At 37.6% G+C, this 19225-nt stretch overlaps 1 long non-coding RNA gene across 1 annotated transcript in view; it reads left to right on the top strand.

Annotated features, from left to right (window-relative positions):
* Positions 1–475: 475 nt before the first annotated feature.
* LOC144370585 (uncharacterized) overlaps positions 476–19225 on the top strand; it is a 45975-nt gene continuing 27225 nt past the window's right edge. The window contains exon 1 of the long non-coding RNA XR_013430499.1: positions 476–540. This is a non-coding gene — a long non-coding RNA (uncharacterized LOC144370585). The remainder of the gene's footprint in view (positions 541–19225) is intronic.

Raw genomic sequence — 19225 nt, 5'->3', positions numbered from 1 at the left:
TTGTTCCGTTTCTCATATCTCCTATGACATAGTTCAAACATAGTAAGAACTAATTTAATGTTTTGAAAAGATTACTAGTAATTCAGACACATTTCTTGGCAGCATATCATGTGCCAGTCACTGTGCCACATTGGTACTATTATACAGCCAGTGCCCTATCAGTACAGGTATACAAATAAACAGCAGTTATTGAACTTCTACTCTGTGCCCACTTTTTCCTAAAATTTCATTGCAAATTTGTAATTACATTTAACTAATTAAAATAAATGGTATCAAGGGCTATGCAACCTAATTTGCTTCTACCATAAATGTTCCCCCTATCTCCCTATCTCCTTTGTGGCTAGGATGGATGATAATGCACAGTTCTAGAAAACAGAAGTTGATACATGCAAAGGAGAAATCGGAAAACATTTTCTAATGAAAGGGGCAGGCCTCAATGACGTCATTCCCTTTAACGCATCAGGAGCCTAGAACAAAGATCCGACACCTGGAGTAGTGGCAGACATCTTGCAGTGGGAAGGAAAGGAGACAAACTCTCAGGTCAGCCAGCACAGTTTTCAGTGGAGTGCTAAACATTGCTGATGGTTCCTGGTTTGCAGTTTTGTTAGAAAACTGAACTCTTAAATATTTCTGCTGCTCTTTCTTGAATTATGTCCCTATTACCCAGAGGGAATCCTATCTTCTTTTATAAACAAAAGAGAAAGTGACTCAGAGAAGCTTACGTGCCCAAGGTCGTGTGTTGGTTTTGCAGCATGGTGGCAAAGCTTAATCACAAATGCAGTTTGACTTTTATACAGACCTCTATTTACAGTGTTCTAAAATGGTAACTTTGACAACATGAACACTATGTTACCAGGTGTAATATTTTGTAGGAAATGGGCCTCAAAGTCACTGTTATGACTCAATCTTAACTTTGAATCATTTACTTGTGATATTTTTAGGTTTTATTTCTTAATACTTTTTTTGACTATGGTGGGTAAACAAGGGACATTAGAAATGAATGAGTTTCACTGTATATAATGTTAATTCTAGTTAAAATAAAGGCAGGGTGGTGACCCAACCCACTAGTGGAAAATCATGATGTTTGTTCTGGAACTTTGCCTTTCCTTTAACCAATATCTTTAAATAAATAAATGATGGACATACCGTCTATAGGTAAGGCCCGACTATACAAAAATGCTGTACACTAGTTTATCTAAAGCCAAAATGTTGGTTTTTCCCCTCTTGAAAATATTGTCCCAAGTCCAGTCCTCTGAAAACAATTAGCCGGTAAGTTTAAGGCTTTGCGTTCATAATTTGGACTGTATCCTGTCATTGATATTTATTTTAATCTTCTATTGATTTCTGTGGGAATTCTTCATGTAAAATGAAGGCAGGATATAGTCCTAAAGGAATTTCTGCAAAGAAGGTTTCCCACTTTCATCTCTTTGTGTTTGATTTTTATTACGTTTAGGTCATGACGCTGTACATCTAAAAATAGCTCTACAGGCCACAGCTATGATAAAGTCTTCTATTTTTGCATTCAGACTCAAAGGTCAATGAGAATGCTAAAGTCTCACAGGGAAGAACTACATGAGAAATGATTTTTTTTTAACCCCATGTTTTTGGTCCCTTTTCCAAAGAAAGGAAGAACATTTGGATTATTGCAAAATGTCATTTTTACTTTGTATACTCCCAAATGCCTACCATTAGATTCATTTAAAAACTTTCCAAATGAACAGTGAATAAAACATTAGGTATAATATAACACAGTCATTTAAAGTTATTATAATGAAAAATGTGGAATTATGGACCTTGGATGTTTTCTGGGATGGTTTTAAGTTTGTTAAAAGGCAAGGTATAAAAATTGTATATACAAATATTTTTAAACCTCTCCATTATTACAAATGGCAGATCTTTACTATCACTGTATGTAACCAACTGAATTTGTTGGTGAAAATTGTGTGGTAGAAGACAGCTCAATCTTTCAGATCTCTCTTTTTTAATGGTTTTATTAGTGCATCATATTCACACATAGTAGGAGAGTTCATTTTGACATTCATATATGCACAAAATATAATTTGCTCCATTTCAATCCCTAGTACTTCTCTTTTCCCTCCATGCTCCCCTCCACATTTCCCTTCTACTCTACCTGTCTTCCTTCTATTTATTATAATTTTTAATTGAAGCCTTATAGATATACATGAAGGTGGAATTCACTCTGGTATATGCATATATGTGCATAGCAAAATTTGTTCAACTTTAGTCCACAGTTTCTCCCTTTCCCTATCCCTTTTCCCTCCTCCCCTTCCTCTACTCTCCTGATCTTCCTTCTATTTTCATGGGATCTCTCCTCCACCTTTGCTCCCTTTTTTTCACTCTAACTTTTGCACATGAGAAAGGAAAAAAAAACAAAACTTTTGACTTTCTGCATCTGGCTAACCTCACGTAGCATGATATTCTCCAGGTCCATCCATTTACCAGCAAAAGTCATAATTTCATTCTATTTTATGGCTGAGTAAAACTCAATTGTGTATATATACTACATTTTCATTATCCATTCACCAGTTGACAGGTATCTGGGCTGGTTCTATGTCTTGGCTGTTGTGAATTGTATTGCTATAAATATGAATATGCCTGTATCAATATAGTATGCTGATTTTAGTACTTTTGAATAAATACCAAGGAATGGGATAGCTGGGTCATATGGTGTTTCCATTTTTAGTCTTTTGAAGAATATCCATACTGCTTTGCAAATTTCACTAATTTGCAGTCCCACCAACAATATATGAAGGTATTTTCTCCCCACATCCTTGCTGACATTAAGTGTTACTTGTATTCTTGATGATTGCCATTGTGACTGGAGTGAGATGAAATCTCAGTGTAGTCTTGATTTGAGTTTCCCTGGTTTCCAAGGATATTGAATATTTTTACATAGATTTGTTTGTAATCTGTAGTTTTTCTTTTGAGAAATTTCTGTTTATAGCTGTTTTGACCATTTATTGATTGGGCTCTTTGGTGACGTTTTTTGCGTGTGTGTGTGTGTGTGTGTGTGTGTGTGTGTGTGTGTTAAGTTTTTGTTTTAAGTTCTCTATATATTCTGAATATCCTCCCCTTTTAGAGCAGTAGCTGACAAAGATTTGCTCCCATTCTTTAGGCTGTCTTTTCATGCTCTAATCATTTCCTTAACTGTGCAGAAGGTTTTAAACTTTATTTCATCACACTTACTGATTCTTGGTTTCATCTGTTGAACTTTAAGGGTCTTGTTAATGAAGTCAGTGCCTGCTCCAATGTTGGAGTGTTGAACCTGTTTTATTCTAGCAGTTGTAATGTTCTGGTCTAATTCCTGGTTCTTTGATCCACTTTGATTTGACTTTTGTGCGGGGTGAAAAGTCAGGATCTAGCTTCATTCTCCTATGTATAAATATCCAGTTTTCCCAGAACCATTTGTTAAATTTCCTCCAATGTATGTTTTTGGCACAATAGTCAAGGATAAGATGGCTGCATCTGTGTGGGGTTTTGTTGTTGTTGTTGTTTACTTGTTTGTTTCCTCTATTCTAGTTCATTGACCTTCATGTCTGTTCTGGTGCTGATACCATTCTGGTTTTGTTAGCTCTGTAGCATAATTTGAGATCAGTTATTGTGATGCCTCCAGCGTCATTCTTTTTTCTCAGTATTCTCAGATCCTTTTTGATAACAGATTCAATTTGAGGAGCTTGATTAGCTGAGAGCTTCTGAGCCAAGGTCATGTTCTTTTCAGAGTGATCTCAGCTGAGGACTGAACAAAACTGAGATTCAAAGTCTTCACTGATTATTCATATTTTAATCAGTGTTGTGTTGCTGGAAATGAAAGACCTGACAAGTACAACCTAGAGGGAGAAATGTTTATGTTGGCTCAAGGTTCCAGAAGTTCAGTCCATGGTCAGCCATTACTCTGGGCCTGAGGTAAGGAAAATCATAGTGAAAGGGCATAGAATAGGAAAGCAGCTCAGGACATGATAGTGAAGAAGCACAGATAGAGAGCTCCACTTTTCAGGAACAAAATATGAATCTCAAATGCAAGCCCTCAGTAATCTATTTCCTCCAGCCACACCCTACCTGCCTATAGTTACCAACAAGTTAATCCATATCAGTAGATTAACTTTGGTTTATGGTTTCAAAGGTTCAGTCCTCAGTTGTCAAACGACATTGCTCTGAGCCCAAAGTAGGGTAAACATTATGGAAGAAGCTTGTGGTAGAGGAAAGCAGCTGAGGATATGACACTGTGACAGCCAGGAATCAGAGAAAGAAAGATGGAGAAGATTGGGGGAGAGAGAGAGAGATCGATCTCTGTTCACCAGGGATAAAATATAAACCCCTAAATCATGTACCAAACACTTATTTCCTCCAGCCACATGTTACCTGCCTATAATTACCACCCAGTTAATCCATGTCATGGATTGATCCACTGATTATGCTACAGCTCTCAATTTAATTGTTTTACCTCTGAACATTCTTGCATTGTCTCATGCATGAGCTTTTGTTATACACTTCATATTTAAATCATAAAACATCCCAATTCTGGGCATTTTGAATAGGTAGATCTTGCTTCCCATTGCACTAGCAGAGATCATGTCAGATCTGCATCATAGCCTAATGGCTCCTTCTGCACTGTTCTGTTTATGTCCCCTTTTTTTCCCTCTACAAAAAAAAAAAAAAGCATTCAGTCTTATCTCCAGCCTAGTGTCTGTTTCTTAGAGGACCAACTGACACACAAAGAGTAGTTCAAGAAATCAAACAGGAAAAATGCACTTTTCAGGACTCTATCACTAACCACACAAATAATAATGAGAGCACCATTCCACATGGTATGCCAACCATATAGTCAGTCCTTGGCATAATGAGGCAGCCCAATTGGTGATCATTCACTGGTGGTGATTAGAGAGGTGCAGAGAAAGACAGTGGAAAGAGATGGATGTCATTAAGTGATACCAAGGCCCAATTTTCTTAATGAAAATTCAGTTGTATTAAACAAGAATTGAAACTCAGAGGACTTCCTTGGTAGTCTAAAAGAGTCCCCTTTCCTCTCTTGGGGAAAGCTGCTAAATTTCAAAATAAAATTGAGTATTAGAATTATATTAACTAATCTTCAAAGACCATTGGAAGCTCAGACAAAGCAGGTCTATTTTACTAAGCTGTGGTCCTCAATTGAAAAACCTGAGACTTTTATACATGAGATGAGGATTTTTGGGTGGATACCCCTTAAGATTTTGATGTCCTAGACTCTTTTAAAAATAAACTACATTTTAGAGCAATTTTACACTCACAGCAAATTGAATTGTAGGTACAAAGTTGCCATGTCTGTCCCTCTCTCTATCCTACACACAACCTACTCTGCTATCATGAGAAGGTAGCAAGTGCAGCCACACACCATCAGCCTATATTTACCTCCAAGTTAACCCATACCTATGGATTAATCCGCTGATTAGGTTAAAGCTCTTTCAATCTAATTATTTCTCCTGTGAACATTCTTGCATTATCGCACATGTGAACTTTTGGGGAACATCTCATATCAAGCCAGCTTACAGTGGGACTGAAGGTTTAGTTGTCACATCCACTTGTCTTTTTCAAAGTCCCCAAATGTATAACAATAACTGACTTGAAAATTGAAGGGCGATGGGTTTGACTGTATTTTGTCCTCCATGTACTGGGAGCATGGTCTCTAATGTTGGAATTTGTAAAGTGGGACATTAAGAAGCAGAGGCTACTGGGTGCTCTTTAGATCACTGAGTGTGTGCCCTCACAAGGTACTAAGGTATCTTTAACACAATCTCTTGGTAGTTCTCATGACAGGCTTAAAAAGACTGAGCTTGGCCCCACCCAGATACTTTCTATATCAAATGTGATTAACGGCCTACTTCCAAATGTGCCCTTGTCATTATCATCTGCCATGACATGCCTTAGCTGAGAAAGTCCTCACCAGAACTGAGCCAGTACCAGTGTGTGACATGCCCTTGAACTTCCTGTGAGCTAAATAAACCTCCTTTCTTTAAAAGTATCCTGCCTTAGGTATTTTGTGATGAAAAGTTGAGCAACTTGGAGCAACATTCATAATGGGTTCTTGACCTGTTTGGTAATTGCCTTCTTTAAGTTTAGAAAGTAAATGGAAAATATGTTATGTCAGAAAAGATGATCAAGATTCATGGCGACCTTAAAGAGCTTTAAAAAAAATGGAGGGGAGTGGTGTCTACCACAGCTCTTATATGTCCATTATAGCTCCACAGTATCTGTCACTCTGGTCCCTGCAAGAAAAGCATGGGCATTGAAGGGTTATTATGAAGTACTTCAAAAAATAGTTTGATCTGCTGCCATAATGGAAATGGGATCATTGGAAGAAAGGAGATATATGGCCTCAGGTACAGGGCATCCCACAGTGTTAATCACTGCTTAATGTATATTTTTCTTTCCTAATTGAAAAAGATAATCAGAAATTATTAGTTTTCACTTGGAAATAAAATCAATACACATTCAGTTTTGTTCCAGAGCTTTCTTCATTATCTCACTCTCTGTTATAAGAAAATCTGAAGAGATCTACCCTGTCTGGTCATGTTACAAAACATCATTTTGATCTACTTTGTCAATGGCACCATGCTAATTTGGCAGGATGAGCATGAAGACCTTTTGAAGGTGCAATGCTCCAGAGGATAAGAGACAGATTATGGGAAGAATCAGAGACCTGCCACTTTTGTAAAGATTTTATTGCCAAGTAGTCAAGGACATGCTGGCACATTTCCTTCCCAGTGAAGACATACTGTGTGTTCCATCTCAAGTTTCCTATCCTCACGGAGGAAAGCCTAAATCTTGGCAGTCCTCTTTGGGTTCTGGAGACAATATATTCCATACCTAAGAGACTGCTCTGGCCCATCCATGAGATGAATAGACCCTCAGTCAGGAAGGTTCTCTCCAAGCACTGGAAGAAATAATAGAAGGCACAGGTAAAGGCCACCAGTTCAAGACCACACTCTGTGAGGATGGATTCCCTCTTCCATGAAGCAATGTGTACTAAGATTTAGGAAACTTTATATATTGCTGTGGCCCCCAATATAAATAATACATGAATCTTGTGCAGTAGAAACAGAGTGAACCACCCAAATTCCTAATGAGCCACTAGAGCCTTTTGTTTCCTGTTACTGCACTTCTGACATCTTCAAAGTATGGCAATTATTTTTGAAAGAAGAACAATAACCACAACAGCCAAATAAACCCTCACTGTCTGCCAGACACTATTGTAAGTGCTGTACGCATGTTAATCCATTTAATCATTATCATTAATATGGAAACCAAAACACAGAGAGGAAACCTACACAAATCCACATTTTTATTTAATGAAAATCTCAACCACTACAGGTATAAAAATTTATAACATAATGAGTCAGATAATATTCAGTTGATATGGGGCCACTGATTTCTCATGGCTATGAGATATTTTATGCAGGCATTCATTGTTTGCTACAGCCCAACTGCAAGTCATGAGCCTCATCTATTTCTCTCAGCACAGGATCTTCTGAGCATCCATAGGATCCAGTAAACCATTAGGCTCACTGTAAGAGTTGCTTCCATTACAGTCTGCACCCAGAAGACAGCATTAGTTTTCTTTGTGTCAAACTCATAATTTATACAGAGCAGTACAGCTCACAGATATGTGACTTATGTTTTTTTTTTCAAAACCAACAAAGCTCTTTCTTTCCCTCTCTTTTAATTTTGGAGAGAAGATACCTTAGACATAAGACCCTTATAAATTTCATGAAAGTGTCAGGTTCCTACACTTTGGGGTCATTTATTTCCAAGACTGTAGTACTCTTGTATCTTATCAAGGTAATCAGAATCCTGCAATGCTACATAGTGTCATCAGTGTGATCTCCTGAGTGTTCACGAGGTAGTTATAACTCCCTACAGAATGATATAGGACTCAGAACTGGGAGTTGATATGACCTTGTAGAAGATAGTGAAGATGCACTATTGATTTCTATTATGGGACAGGTAAGTTTCTGCTATTTCCAGCGTTGGAGGATAAAGGGGAAAAAAAGCATTTGTAAAATCAGTGGACACTTACCAAGGTTACATTGATTTCTTCCAATGAAGAGATTACATCTTGTAAAAAATTGTAATTTGAATTCCCTCTTGGTTAAATTTCTGATCATCTATGTTCATTCTTCATGATCAGTTTGTCATTTTTATGAGCCAACTCAGACAATTAACTATAAAAGGAATGGAAATCTCCACTCCATATTTCAAGTCTTTATTGATGTTATGAATATTTGTGATTTCACCAGCTATGAGGTTTTTTCAGAAGCTTCTGCTTTGCCATTCCTAAGAATACTAAGAGTATAATAAATTTATATGTTTTTATACTGTATTATGTTGAGCACAAATACAACATTTACTTATATAACCTTACATCATCCCTATAAGGTAGATAGTATTATCTGGCAGCTTAACACCATCAAGGTGCCAATGAAGAACTTCTTTATTGGTTTTTATAGGTACCTGGTTCTTCTTTCAGAAATAATTGCCATACTTTGAAGATATCATAAGTACAGGGACAGGAAACAAAATGCTCTAGTCAGAACAGGAACAATCAAGAATACAAGTAACAATAAATATTGGTGAGAATGTGGGGTAAAGTGCACACTCATACATTGTTGGTGGGACTACAAATTGGTATAACCACCCTAGAAAGCAGTATGAAGATTCCTCAAAAGACTGGGAATGGAACCACAGTATGACACAGCTATCCCAATCTTTGGTATATATCCAAAGGAGTGAAAATCAGCACACTACAGTGATGCAAGTACATCAATGTTTATAGCAGCTCAACTCAGAAGAGTTAAGCTATGGAACTAACCTAGGTGTCTTCAACAGATGAATGGATAAAGAAAATGTGGTATGTGTATACACACTGGAGTATTACTCAGCCATAAAAAGAATGACTTCATGGTTTTTGCTGATAAATGGATGGAATTGGGGATTATCATGCTAGGTTAAATAAGTTAATCCCATAAAACCAAAGTTCAGATGTTCTCTCTGATCTGTGGATATTAACATACAACAAAGGGAAGAATAAAAGTTCAATGGATGAAACAAATGGGAATGAAGGGAAGGGTAGGGATAGAAATAGGAAATAGAATGGAATGAACTGGACATAATTTTCCTTATGTTCATATATGAATGCACCGCAATGAATCGCAATATCACGTACAACCACAAGAATGGGATCCTAATTAGAATAAGATGAACTCCATTTATGTATAGTATGTCAAATATATTCTAGTGTCATGTATATCTAAAAAGAACAGGATTTTTTTAAAAAAAATCTCTGATCTACCTGTATCTGATGGTAGGACAAAAGACCCTTCTCATTCCAAAGGGGTTCTGACTCATACCTGAGAGTAAATAATGCTGCACAGAGAAGCCAAGAAGAATCTGAATAGACAGGCCCCATGAGGTTTTCCCATCTGGTCCGGTCTATTAGCAATCATATCTATGCAAGGAAGTCTCCATAGAGTCTTAAAAAGGAAGGAATTGACACATGGTTACAGTCATCTGATTCCTGACAAAGATGCCAAAAATAGAGAGCCTTTTTAGTAAATGGTTCTAGGAAAATTGGGTATCTACTTGTAAAATAATGAAACTATATCTACTTCTCACCCTGCATAAAAGTCAAATCAAAGTGGATCAAAGACTTAGGAATAAAACCAGAAACTTTGTAATCGCTAGAAGAAACCATACAGTCAACATTGCGACACATTGGCACAGTACTGACATCCTTGACAAGACCCCTAAAGCTCAAGAAATAAAATCAAGAATCAAAAATGAAATGGCCTCAAATTAAAAAGCTTCTGCACAGCACAGGAAATGATTAAGAGCATGAAAATAGAGACTGAAGAATGGGAGAAAATCTTTGCCAGCTACTCCTCTGACAGGGAATTCATATCTAGAATATATGAAGAACACACACAAAAAAACTTAATACCAGAAAAACAAATAACCCAATCAATTAATGGGCAAATGGCTATAAACAGATATTTCTCAAAAGAAGACATACAGATGACCAATAAATCTATGAAAAAATATTCAACATCCTTGGAAACCAGGGAAATGCAAATCAAAACTACACTGAGCTTTCATCTCACTTCAGTTCAATGGCAATCATCAAAAATACAAGTAACAAGAAATGTTGGCGAGGATATGGGGTAAAAGGTACACTCATATATTGTTGGTGGGACTGCAAGTTACTACAACCACTTTGGAAAGCAGAATGAACATTTCTCGAAAGACTAGGAAAGGAACCACCATATGACCCAGCTATCCTACTCCTTGTTACTTATTCAAAAGACCTAAAATCAGCATACTATAGTGATACAGGCACATTTATGTTTATAGCAGCACAATTCACAATAGCCAAGATATGGAATCAGCCCAGGTGGCCATCAATAGATGAAGGCATTTTTCAAATGTGGTATATGTATATACACATTGGAGTTTTACTCAGAAATAAAAAAAGAATGAAATTATGGCATTTTCTGATAAATGGATGGAACTAGAGAACATGCTAAGCCAGGTTCAGAAAAATCAAGGATCAAAGGTTTTCCCTTAAAAGTGGAAGCTAGAGCAAAAGGAAGAGAAAAGGGAGGAGTCAGAATCTCAGAAGGACTGAGAGAAGATCAGGGAGGAGAGGAAGGAGGTTGAAGGGAGGGAAAAGAGATGGGGAAAAGGAGGAAATGCGTAATGAATTGACAAAATTATGCTATATATGTTTATAAAGACACCTCAGTAAATTCCACCTTTTTGTATATCTAAAAAGAAGCAATTAAGAAAACAATAAATAAATAGTAAGAAGACCAGCAGAGTAGAGAATGGAGAACAAGGGGAGGCAGTAGAGACAGGAAGGAGGAAAGAGACTGATGTGGAGCAAATTAAATCCCATGCATGGATGCCTATGTCAAAGTGAACCCAACTGTTATGTACAGCTATAATGTGATAATACAAGTGTGAAAAAATACAGGGTTTGGACAGCTTGCAGGTAATGATTGTTTATATGGTGGTTTCTTGGGGATGATGCATCAGAGGCACAGAAACTCCACAACGACTCCCCTATGCATCCCTCCTCTGAATCCCTTGTAATATCCTTTGTAATAAACAAGTAATCACAAGTATTTTCCTAAGTTCTTTGAGCTGCTGGAGCAAATTAATTGAACACAAGGAGTTGGTTGTGGTGACCCCAAATTATAATTGATAGCCAGAAGCAGAGATAAAACTACCTGGGGCTTGAGGCAGACACCTTCAAGGGGTGGGGAGAGCAGTCTTACAGACTGAGATTTCAACCTATGAGATCTGATGCTATTCCCAGGTAGATAACTGTCAGAGCTGAACTGGATTAGGAAACATTCAGCTGATGTTCACTGCACAATTGCTTGCTCCCTTGGTGTGCGGGGAAAACCCCCACACCATGAGTGTCGATAGTGATCTGTGTTGTGAATGTGTAGTGAAAGAACTTGAGTCTGAGTTGGAGGCTTGTTTGGTTTCTTGGACACACAGAGGTGAAAACAAGGAGGCCAACCATCTCTGTTTGAATCAGCTTTTTCAATGCTGTGTCCAAAAGACCTGTCAAGAAAATCTAAAGGAGGAAAAGTGTATTTTGAGATCTCAAAGGTCTCATTCCATAGATGGCTGACTCCATTGCTCTGGGCCCAAGGTGAGGCAGAACATGATGGCAGAAATGTGTGGTGGAAGAAAGCAGCTCATGATGCGGCCACCAGGAAGCACAGAGGGATAGCTTCCCTCAGCACAGACAAAATATAAACCCCAAAGGCACACCTCCATGGGCCCACCTCCTCCAGCTACATCCTACTTGCCTAGGATTACCATCCAGTTAATCCCTTCAGGGATTAATCACTGGTTAGGCTGAGTCTCATCACTCATTCTTTTCAAGTGTCAACTTTCTTGCATTGTCTCATACATGAGCTTTTGGGTGACAACTCACATCTAAATCATAAAATTCTCTCTTGGGTCTTGGCTGGAAACATGTTGTGATGGGTAAATTACCTGCTGTTGTAAAAGTTCATGGATGGCGGCAAAAATACCACCAGTATGAATTTTCACATTAAAAGTAAATTCAAACAAGCAGGAGAATTTGCAAATATGAATATATCAACTTTATTTTTAAATTTCGAATTCAGTAACTGAGGGATAAAAACATGGGTTAGATTGTGGTCTTTGCTCAAAATTCTACCATCATCTGACCCTCATTGGCTTCACTTTTGGTAGACCTGTAGTCACTGCTATTCTATGCCTCAGGAATCAGTTAAGAGCAAGTATTAGGTAATATCATTGTCAAACAAATAAGGGCAGAAAATCTACCAGCATACACACTAGGTCTAAGACAGCATTTACTAGAAAAGTCACAGAGACAAAAGCCAGTGTGTGATCCTCTGTGGTCCTTTGAATTCTGGAATAGCACAAATGAATATAATAAGACCCAACATCTGACCCTGAGAGAGTTAACCCAGCCTTTACATTTTGGAACCTTTAAAGTTCATAATTAGAAAAGTGCCAATCCCTCTTCTGGCATGATCAATGGATAGGGCTCAAATCCTGTAGTTACCATAGAATAACAAACCAGAATCCCAGTCTCCAAGTTCCTCCCTGGTGTCATCAGGGACTGGAGTCTAGAAACTGGAGCGAAGTTCATGGCCTTCATTACTGAACCAGCTTTGATTGTTATAAATATATGGCTACAGTTATTTCCATAGAGGTTTGCAGTAGGCTAGTCTGAGAGGAAGTCTAGGCATGTGAAAACTACTCTTTTGACCATAATGACCTGTGTGTCTCTCTTCCTTCAGTTAATCTTAAAAAATAACCATAGAGTCTTTGAGGACTGCTAATTGGAAGATTCATAGAATGTTATTGGGTTTTGCTGCCATTTGTTTTTTTAATTCTTGCACATTCCTTCTCTCAAAAGGCCCAGGGAACTAAACAAGAGGGTACAGTGTTATTGTGTCCAAGGTAGACTTTGTTCACCTGACCTGTGTTTTCTCAATATACAAATCCAGTAGGACATTAATGGGCTTGCCATCTGTATTCACCCTAGGAATCCCAAGTTCTCTAGCCACTACTAATGATCTTAAACATCAGACCATTTTGATTACCCCACAGTGCTTAAGGCCAACTATGGGAATCACATCCATCTTGCTTTTGGTGACTGAGTGTGACCATTTGGTTTCAGTCACCCCAGGAACTTCCTCTAACCCTTGAAATCGGAGAGCCATTTCAACTGCAACATCTTCCTTCAGTAGCTCTAGCCACAATCAACCAAGAAAGATCTGCCATGATAATACTGCTCTCAGCAGCACAGTTACTGAGGCATTGATGAATATTCTGTCTTCATAGTTGTCCTGGGTCAAAGTGAGTTGGGGAGAAGTGAGCCACACATAATAAATTTACTTCAAAATATTTTACCTCCTAGTAGCCTTGGGTTCCTTTACTGATATAATTTTTTTTTAAAAAAGTTTCTATCTTCTCAATTTGATTTAGCAAGAGCCACCTGAGACCATATTTAAGCCACTGAACCAAACAATTACCAATACTTCCATCTATTGAAGTCATATTGAATCCAGAATTCTGACAATCATGGATAAATTTTCCCCAATCTGAAATTATATTTTTTTGCTTTTTCTTTAGACAGCCCACATAAATTACCCAGACTTTGTTGATATGAATTAGAAAAAATGATGCAGGTGGGCAAGTCATACTCGGTTAGTCTTGATTTTGTAATCTTCCCCACTCCACCCTTACTCACAGGTGTGACAGGATCTAATTTAGTAGCAGATTTGAATGTAATGCAATGTGATGGGGTTAACTGCACCCCACTGGAATGTAATCCTATCCAGTCAGTGTCATTCTGAGATTTTAAGGCAAAGCACAAGATCCTCTAAAATAGAAAGGGTTCATTCCTTCAGTTGATATGGGAAGTTCATTGAGGATAGATACCTGGCTTACTTTAAGTACTAAATAACCACATTTCACTTCTAGCTAGAAGTTCCATTATTACCAATCATTACCCTACTTTCCCATAAGATTTTTGCTAAGGTCATAATAGCACTGAATGTGGAAATCTACAAGCAGCAGAAAATAAAATATTTTTGCTTTTTAGCTATTTCAGTTCTGCAACTGTAAAGATGAGAGATTCATTTAGAAGTCATAGGAAACTCCAGGGATTCAGTCTATACTTTGAGTGAAGAATTTTAAAAATTGAGCTGATTGCTTTCTTCCTTTAATTTATTCAGTGACAATAGAGTAGCAGCTCAGCCCAGGACTTTTATGTATTCCTTGGCAAAGGCAACTTAATCTGTCAAACTGTACTTTGATGGATACCTCAAATTATTTCATTTAGTTGCTCACTACCCCACGTCCTGGACAGCCACAGTCCCATATGATGATACTATTTGGATGTCACCTGCCTTCAACCCCAGATGACCAAATAACCTTTCATATACCTTCCAGTTCCCTGGGGCTTTTGATTGCAACTACTCCTAATACTAGTTTATAGTTGATTAAGATAGGTGCATCTGGAAGAAACAGGAATCCCTACAACATGGTTTACATAATTTTATACAAAAGGAAATCCCTGGACAATACAGGCTTATGGGTCATTTAACCCCCCAAACCAGGAATGCCAAACAAGTCTCAGATTATTTCTGTTTCTTCTTTCTAGTTTGCACAGTTTCAGATTTTTCCAAAGAGTATTTCACCTTAATGCTGTAGGAAGGATACCAGTTGCAATAAATGCTAGGAGGAACTTGAGCAGAAGCTTGTAGCAGACTTTCCTGGTATAATAAATACTTTAATATGCATTAAATGTGTTAAATACTTTGATATGCATTCACAATTGTGGGTCCTACTTTAAAAGTCTCTTTTGTATTTGAATCAACACTTTGCAGCAGGAATTTTTCTGTGTTTTCTCTCTAGACTTTATACTACCATGCAGCTAGGTTTGCATAAACCCCATTAGTTACATGGTTTTACAGTTTTTTTCACTGTGTGTTCCTCGTGTTGCCTGTACTCACTAAATATGGATGTAGGACGAATGACAAAGTCTACTACTTGAAAAACCTTCCCTGTAGAAACCAGAAATCAATGTATAGAGATGGACTACCCTAGGACACCTGCTATTCTCTTGATTTTATATAAAATGCTCTTAGTATATTATCTAAGATAATTATGGCTTGATAAAATTTTTGTTAGATTTACTCTTTTTTTCTGCCTTCTCTTAGTAGTCAAAATTTGGATGTGGATTTAAAAAAAAAAGACTAAATAAATTAACTTTTAGGCTATATGCCCTTACTCTGCCTAGTCTATACAAATGAAGTTACCCTGGCTCCCATGTTTTCAGCAAATAAAAAGTTGATCATGTACAGGAAGCCTGTTAAGGCAGAACTTCATGAAAACCCAAATTCCCTGATTCCTGCCTTGACCAGATATACTTCCTTCTCAAAGGCCCTTGACACATGCACACTTGTATCAGGGGAGGAAATTTAATACTACTTACTAGCTACATTTTGTGCCAAAGCAGAACTCCGGTGGGTTAGATTGAATCAGGTGGAAGTATTTTTATTTTTCCTACAATGTTAGATCTAAATTTGAATCAAGGAAGCTATAATGCCTGCTCATTTCCCTCCAAAGTACAAAATGGTATCTCAGAACCCACCTAATCATGAAATGCAAAGTTCTATCTACCAAATCAGAATGGAGAGAGAATGTTTTCTTCACAGTTGAAATCTCCACCCTCAGCAAAGAGGCATTCATTGTACCTTGGAATCTGAACAATTCAAATCTTACCTACTCTCCTGAGGAAAAAGAGGTGGAGAAAAGGACAAGTTTCCCTCTCCCAGAACTCAGCACCATTCAGCTAAGTGTAACTTCTCCACTCTGAGATTTTGAGGGCAAAGACTCAAAATTATTAGAGCACTAACCTCCAGGATATATAAATAACTCAAAAAACTTAACACCAAAAAAACCCCTAATCAATAAATGGGTCAAGGAGCTCAACAGACACTTCTCAGAAGATGATATACAATTGATCAAAAAATTTATGAAAAAAAATGTTCAACATCTCTAGTAATTAGATAAATGCAAATCAAAACTACTCTAAGATTTCATCTCATGCCAATCAGAATGGCAGTTATTAAGAATACAAACAATAAATGTTGGTGAGGATGTGGGGGAAAGGCACACTCATACATTGCTGGTAGGACTGAAAATTGGTACAACCAATCTGGAAAGCAGTATGGAGATTCCTTAGAAAACTTGGAATGGAACCACCATTTGACCCAGCTATCCCACTCCTTGGTCTATACCCAAAGGACTTAAAATAAGCATACTATAGTGACACAGCCACATCAATGTTTATAGCAGCTCAATTCACATTAGTTAAACCATGCAAGCAACCTAGATGCCCTTCAATAGATGAATGGATAAAGAAACTGTGGTATATATACATAATGGAATATTACTCGGCATTAAAAGAGAATAAAATCATGGCATTTGCAGGTAAATGGATGAAGTTGGAGAATATAATGCTAAGTGAAGCAAGCCAATCCCAAAAAACCAAAGGCCGAATGTTTCCTTTGATATGAGGATTCAGACTCATATTGGCGATTGGGACAGGGAACATGGGAGGAATGGAGGAACTTTAGACAGGGCAAAGGGGAGGGAGGGGAAAGGAGGGGGCAAGTGGGTAGGAATGATGGTGGAATGAATTAGATATCATTACCCTAAGTGCATGTGTAAGACACTAATGGTGTGAAAACACTTTGTGTACAGTGTCTATATGTGTAATATGAAATTTAATTCTGTCATCATATATACCAAATCAGAATAAATACATTTTAAAAACATAATAAAATTATGGCATTCTCAGGCAAATGATTGGAGTTGGAGAATATCATGCTAAGCAAAGTAAGCCAACCCCAAAAACCAAAGGCCAAATGTTCTCTCTTATAGGTGATCCATAATAGGGGAACAGGGGGGATATGGAAAAAATGGAGGAGATTTGATGGGAAAAAGGGGAGTAAGGGTGGGGCATGGGGGAAGGAAAGATGGTGGAATGAGATGGACATCATTACCCTAAGTACATGTGACTGCAAGTATGGTGCAACACTACATGGTGTACAATCTGAGAAAGGAAAAGTTGTGCTGCAATCGTGTACAATGAATGAAAATGCATTCTTCTGTCACATATACCTAATTAAAATTAATTAATTAATTTTTTAAAAATTAACATGATCCTTTATAGTATCTCTCTTCCATATCAGTATGTACCTAGAACAACAGCAGGTGGCTGATGGAGAATTCAGGGTCTTGAGATTCCAGGCATATGTCTATTTTCTCTTTTCTTGAAGACAGATATAATAGGAGACGTAAATTCTCATTAAAATGCATGTAAAAATATATTGTTATACATATGAAAATAGAAAGACATAGCTTAAAAGAAAATAGAAATGTCACATAACTTATCACTCTGCTTCTGAGAAAATACTCCTCAAATTTCTTTAAAAGCCTCATTATCTATAATTTTTTTAGAGGATAATGTCTTAGTTTGGAGGTTTGTTGACTTTAGGGGGTGGCCTAAGGAAGGAATGGTAAGACATGGAGAGGTGAGACAGGAAAGAGAAAGATGCTGATATGGGGTGTGTTATGAGCAGGTCACAGCTTGGGACTTTGGGGAGACAGGATAGAAATGTACTGAAGTGCTTCTGCCCCAGAGGTAAAGAAGCTGGTTCATTTACCCCAAAACTCCTGTTCACCATTGCCTGGGATCTGTTCCAGGGCCCTCTGCCCCAGGAGCTTCTCAGACCTAGGCAGGCCAGGAAAAGCCCTTAGGCAGAGAGTCTCCTGGGACTAGTAGGAAGGCTATAGCCTGGCTCAAGAAGGTGAATGCCCCCAGGCTGGATAGGAGCATCAATACTGACTGCTGCCTAAGCTCCTCCCATTTGCTAAAGTTATCTTAGATTGACACCCCTTCCCTGAGAACATCTCCCTAAAATCTAACTTGGTCCCTTTTGATATTTTCTGTAAAGTTTTGATATTTTTATGAGACTTTAAACTAAGAGTTATATTTTCAATTGTCATCAATAGAAATATAGTAACATTTCTTTACATATAATTCTTGCAGAATATTACCAAGTCTGTCCTCATCCTTTCTTGAAACGTGTTTAAAAATAGATAAAAGGGTTGTTTGCCTCACGCCTATGTTACATTTTATAGTTTTGGCAAAGTGCCACATTACTGTTCCGTTTCCTAGGGAAGAAGAGTTTATTGAGAGTTTATTGAGAGCTTATTGAGAGTTTACTATGTCCCAGGCACTTTTTAAGGGCATAGATAATTGAAATCATTAATTTTCACAATAATACCTGTCAAACAGGTGCTATAATTATAGACTAGTTTACAGAAGAGGAAAACATGAAATTGAGCAGCTAGTGCACTTGACCCAGTCATAGAATCCCTCTAGGCAAGCTCAGAGCCCACAATCTTACTCTCTGGCTATTCTGCCAACAGAACTACAATGCTAACAGAGTCCAGTATTACAACTACTTCTTCTGATCATTATTATTGTTACTATGATTATTTGAGTTCCAGTGAAACAATTCATCCTTCTCTGAGTTTGGGGCACAAATACCTGTTCTTTATGTGACTGTGCAAAGTCAGCCCTGTCACTGACTGTATTGGTGCCACTTGGTACACAGCAGTTGACTCCTACCTGGTCCTTTTGGTTTACATTCTTTTTATATTTGCTAAGGTTGCCAGCATCTAACTCTTTCAGCTGACTTTTGTGTGTGTGTGTGTGTGTGTGTGTGTGTGTGTGTGTCTGTGTGTGTGTGTGTGTGTGTGTTCTGTTCGGTGATAATAAAAAATTAACAAAGGATTAAAGCATCCGCTCCCACTGTATTAAGCACTCTAAGAACGCATACTGCTGATATCTTAGCCCATTTCATTTAGATGATAAGAGGGATAAAATATTTACCAAATTGCTATTTAGTTCTTATGGATAAATCCTCAGGATTATAACTGGTTTTGGAGGTTCAGGAAAAGTGATAAGATTATAAATCCACACATCCAAAGGAAGATAATTTATATAAGAAGTAATAACATGATGTAAAAAGTTTTTGAACTATTGCTCATAAAAAAGGCTATCATCAACAATATGCAC

Source organism: Ictidomys tridecemlineatus, chromosome 14 (assembly GCF_052094955.1).
Source record: "Ictidomys tridecemlineatus isolate mIctTri1 chromosome 14, mIctTri1.hap1, whole genome shotgun sequence".
In the NCBI taxonomy this organism is placed as follows: Eukaryota; Metazoa; Chordata; class Mammalia; order Rodentia; family Sciuridae; genus Ictidomys; species Ictidomys tridecemlineatus.
This window is presented reverse-complemented; position numbering and strand designations above follow the sequence as displayed.